Genomic DNA, 5426 nt, shown 5'->3' with positions numbered 1-5426 from the left:
CACGTATTCTGTTAAATTAAGATACTTAGAGAATTGTGAAGAATTAATTTCAAGCTGTTATTCAAGTGATTTAACTTTTTCAAGATTCGACAAGAATTTAAATAGAAAAAGAGTTATCTTCTGATATACTCTAGTTCCTAGGATGAAGAACGAAATCAATCCTTAAATTTAAATCAGTGCATTGATCAAGAGTCGAATAACAATATTATTAATCCATTAAAATAAACAAAGCTCCTAACCTTAACAATGGAGGTTTAGTTGCTCATGGCTCAGAGAAAAGCCTAGAGTAAAAAAGTATGAAAGTGCGGAATAAAAAAGAAGAAGAAGAGAAGAGATCCCACAAGGCTGAGTCTTGTCTCCTTTTATATCTAATCCTAATTGATTTGAAACTAAAATTCTAAAACCTAATAATATCTTTTTTTAATTTAAAAATTAATTAAAGAAAAACAAATAAAGCCTTTGGTGGAGAACTTGGACACGTTATTGGCCCTAAATGCCAAGCAGTGGCATTCAGCACTGCTGAATAGAGAACAATTCTGGTGTAACTGGACTCCTGGGCTAAACGCCAGGTAATGGCATTTAGCACCACTAGCGTCTAATCTTGGCACGTTTTACGAAGCGTCTAGCTCTGAATGCCGAGTCATGGCATTTAGTGCCAGCTGACAACAACAAAATTTCTTTTTCTTCTGCATAAACTCTGTCAACTCGCCCGAACTTTGCCTGAGTTAATCATGAGCGGATAATTTGTACGCTTTTTGGCATTGTTTTTAGTATGTTTTTAGTATGATCTAGTTAGTTTTTAGTATATTTTTATTAGTTTTTAGTTAAAATTCACTTTTCTGGACTTTACTATGAGTTTGTGTGTTTTTCTGTGATTTCAGGTATTTTTTGGCTGAAATTGAGGGACCTGAGCAAAAATCTGATTCAGAGACTAAAAAGGACTGCAGATGCTGTTGGATTCTGACCTCCCTGCACTCGAAGTGGATTTTCTGGAGCTACAGAAGCCCAATTGGTGCGCTCTCAACGGCGTTGGAAAGTAGACATTCTGGGCTTTCCAGCAATATATGATAGTTCATACTTTGCCCAAGATTTGATGGCCCAAACCGGCGTTCAAAGTCACCCTCAGAATTCCCAGCGTTAAACGCCGGAACTGGCACCAAAATGGGAGTTAAACGCCCAAACTGGCACTAAAGCTGGCGTTTAACTCTAGAAGGAGTCTCTACACGAAAATGCTTCATTGCTCAGCCCAAGCACACACCAAGTGGGCCCGGAAGTGGATTTTTATGTCATTTACTCATCTCTGTAAACCTTAGGCTACTAGTTCTCTATAAGTAGGACCTTTTACTATTGTATTGAGATATCTTGGTAGTTATCTTTGTTCTGATGCTATCTTAGATCACTGGGAGGCTGGCCATTCGGCCATGCCTAGACCTTATTCTTATGTATTTTCAACGGTGGAGTTTCTACACACCATAGATTAAGGTGTGGAGCTCTGCTGTACCTCGAGTATTAATGCAATTACTATTGTTCTTCTATTCAATTCCGCTTGTTCTTGTTCTAAGATATCACTTGTTCTTCAACTTGATGAATGTGATGATCCGTGACACTCATCATCATTCTCACCTATGAACGTGTGACTGACAACCACCTCCATTCTACCTTCGATTGGGTGAATATCTCTTGGATTCCTGATACACGATGCATGGTTGATCGCCTGACAAACGAGCGCTCGCCTGACAATCGAGCCAGCCATTCCGTGAGATCAGAGTCTTCGTGGTATAGGCTAGAACTGATGGCGGCATTCAAGAGAATCCGGAAGGTCTAACCTTGTCTGTGGTATTCTGAGTAGGATTCAATGATTGAATGACTGTGACGTGCTTCAAACTCCTGAGGGCGGGGCGTTAGTGACAGACGCAAAAGAATCACTGGATTCTATTCCAGCCTGATCGAGAACCGACAGATGGATAGCCGTGCCGTGACAGGGTGCGTTGAACATTTCCACTGAGAGGATGGGAGGTAGCCACTGACAACGGTGAAACCCTTGCTTAAGCTTGCCATGGAAAGGAGTAAGAAGGATTGGATGAAGACAGTAGGAAAGCAGAGAGACGGAAGGGACAAGCATCTTCATACGCTTATCTGAAATTCCTACCAATGAATTACATAAGTATCTCTATCTTTATCTTTATGTTTTATTCGTATATCACCATACCCATTTGAGTTTGCCTGACTAAGATTTACAAGGTGACCATAGCTTGCTTCATACCAACAATCTCTGTGGGATCGACCCTTACTCGCGTAAGGTTTATTACTTGGACGACCCAGTACACTTGCTGGTTAGTTGTGCGAAGTTGTGTTTATGCCATGGTATTGAACACCAAGTTTTTGGTTTCATCACCGGGGATTAATTGAGTTGTGAAAAGTATTGATCACAATTTCGCGCTACCAAGTTTTTGGCGCCGTTGCCGGGGATTGTTCGAGTATGGACAACTGACGGTTCATCTTGTTGCTTAGATTAGGTATTTTTTTTTCGGAGTTCTTAAAGATGAATTCTAGAGTTTCATGATGATTTGTTGAAATCTGGGTGGCTGTGAAGCCATGTCTAATTTCATTGGACCGAGGTTTCAACTTATCATCACAAGAGCTTGTTGATTTCTATCAATCTTGCTGTTGGAGCAGTGATCTGCTAAGGCTTGGCTGGCCATTGGCCATGTCTAGTGTTTTGGACCGAAGCTTTCTTTGAAAGCTTGGCTGGCTGTGAAGCCATGTCTAATTCCTGGACCGGAGTCTTAGACTAGCATTGCACTGATTCCTGGAATTCTCATTAAGAACTTTGATATTTTTTTCCACTTAATTTTCGAAAAAGCACAAAAAAAAATTTACAAAATCATAAAAACCAAAAATATTTCTTGTTTGAGTCTAGTGTTTCATGTTAAGTTTGGTGTCAATTGCATGTTTCTGTTCTTATTGCATTCATGCATGTGTCTTCATTAATCTTCAAGTTGTTCTTGATGATTTCATTGCTCTGATCTTTGAATTCTCTTGACTTGAGTGTTTTGTGTGTCTCATATGCATTCTCATTAGTGTCAGTAGTATACAAACTTCTAAGTTTGGTGTCTTGCATGCATTGTTATTTGATTCTTGTTGCATTTTGATTTTTCCTTATTATTAAAAATCCAAAAATATTTTTAATTTGTGTCTTCTCAAGTCAATAATACAGATAATTGAAGATTCAGAACATACAGCAGAGGAATTACACAGAAAAAGCTGGGCGTTCAAAACGCCCAGTGAAGAAGGACAGACTGGCGTTTAAACGCCAGCCAGGGTACCTGGTTGGGCGTTTAACGCCCAAAAGGGTATAGTTTTGGGCGTTAAACGCCAGATTGTGCACCATTCTGGGCGTTTAACGCCAGGATGGCACAAGAGGGAAGATTTTGTTTTCAATGCAATTTTTTTTTCAAGTTTTCAAGGTTTTTCAAAATCAAATCTTTTTCAAATCATATCTTTTCAATCATATGTTTTCAAAATCAATTTCTTTCTATTTTTTAAAATACTTGCTATCAATCAATGATTTGATTCAACATTTCAAGTATGTTGTCTTTTCTGTTGAGAAAGGTTTAATGTTTGAATCATATCTTTTCTTGTTAGCCAAGTTTTTAATTTTCAAAATCAAATCTTTTTAAAATGTTTTTCAAATCATATCTTCTCAATCACATCTTTTTAAAACCAATCAAATATTTTTAATCTCATCTTTTTCAAAATAATTTTCAATCAAATCTTTTTGATTTCTAATTTCAAAATCTTTTTAAAAAATCACTTGATCTCTTTCCCACTTTTATTTTCGAAAATCAATTAGTGTTTTTCAAAATGTTTTCAAAATCTTTTACTTGATTTTCGAAAATTACTTCCCCTCTTCTCACATCCTTCTGTTTATGGACTAATACTATTCCTTAATGCAAAATTCGAACTCCATCTTCTTTGATAAGTTCGAATTTTCTACTTCTGCCTTCTATTTTTCTTTTCCTCTGACACCTCAAGGAATCTCTATACTGTAACATAGAGGATTCCACATTTTCTTGTTCCCTTCTCTTTCTTATGAGCAGGAGCAAGGACAAAAGCATTCTTGTTGAGGCTGATCCTGAACCTGAAAGGACCTTGAAGAGAAAGCTAAGAGAAGCCAAAGCACAACTCTCTGTAGAGGACCTAACAGAAATCTTCAAAGAAGAAGAACCTATGGCAGCCGAAAACAACAACAATGTCAACAATGCAAGGAAGGTGCTGGGTGACTTTACTGCACCTACTCCTAACTTTTATGGGAGAAGCATCTCTATCCCTGCCATTGGAGCAAACAACTTTGAGCTTAAGCCTCAATTAGTTTCTCTAATGCAACAGAATTGCAAGTTCCATGGACTTCCATTGGAAGATCCTCATCAGTTTTTAGCTGAATTCTTGCAAATCTGTGACACTGTCAAGACTAATGGGGTTGACCCTGAGGTCTACAGACTGATGCTATTCCCTTTTGCTGTAAGAGACAGAGCTAAGACATGGTTGGACTCTCAACCTAAAGAAAGCCTGGACTCTTGGGAAAAGCTAGTCAATGCCTTCTTGGCAAAGTTCTTTCCACCTCAAAAATTGAGTAAGCTTAGAGTAGAAGTCCAAACCTTCAGACAGAAGGAAGGAGAATCCCTCTATGAAGCTTGGGAAAGATACAAACAATTAATCAAAAAGTGTCCTTCTGATATGCTTTCTGAATGGAGCATCATAGGTATTTTCTATGATGGTCTCTCTGAACTGTCCAAAATGTCTTTGGATAGCTCTGCTGGAGGATCTCTTCATCTGAAGAAGACGCCTACAGAAGCTCAAGAGCTGATTGAAATGGTTGCAAATAACCAATTCATGTACACTTCTGAAAGAAATCCTGTGAACAATGGGACTAGTCAGAAGAAAGGAGTTCTTGAGATTGACACTCTGAATGCCATATTGGCTCAGAACAAAATATTGACTTAACAAGTCAATATGATTTCTCAAAGTCTGTCTGGAATGCAAAATGCACCAAGCAGTACTAAAGAAGCTTCATCTGAGGAAGAAGCTTATGATCCTGAGAACCCTTCAATAGAAGAGGTGAATTACATGGGAGAACCCTATGGGAACACCTATAATTCTTCATGGAGAAATCATCCAAATCTCTCATGGAAGGATCAACAGAGACCTCAACAAGGTTTCAACAATAATAATGGTGGAAGAAACAGGTTTAGCAATAGCAAGCCTTTCCCATCATCTTCTCAGCAACAGACAGAGAGTTCTAAGCAGAATACCTCTGACTTAGCAACCATGGTCTCTGATCTAATCAAAACCACTCAAAGTTTCATGACTGAAACAAGGTCCTCCATTAGAAACTTGGAGGCACAAGTGGGTCAGCTGAGCAAGAA

The 5426-nt window shown here is 38.4% G+C and overlaps 1 non-coding gene across 1 annotated transcript; it reads right to left on the bottom strand.

The window, feature by feature from the left end:
- Window positions 1-4635: 4635 nt before the first annotated feature.
- LOC112699672 (small nucleolar RNA R71) lies at window positions 4636-4743 on the bottom strand. Its single transcript, XR_003152617.1, has one exon. It is a non-coding gene; the product is annotated as a small nucleolar RNA R71 (small nucleolar RNA).
- Window positions 4744-5426: the final 683 nt, after the last annotated feature.

This window comes from Arachis hypogaea, chromosome 6 (genome assembly GCF_003086295.3).
Source record: "Arachis hypogaea cultivar Tifrunner chromosome 6, arahy.Tifrunner.gnm2.J5K5, whole genome shotgun sequence".
In the NCBI taxonomy this organism is placed as follows: domain Eukaryota; kingdom Viridiplantae; phylum Streptophyta; class Magnoliopsida; order Fabales; family Fabaceae; genus Arachis; species Arachis hypogaea.
The sequence above is the reverse complement of the archived record's forward strand: the minus strand, read 5'-3'. Positions and strand labels throughout refer to the sequence as shown.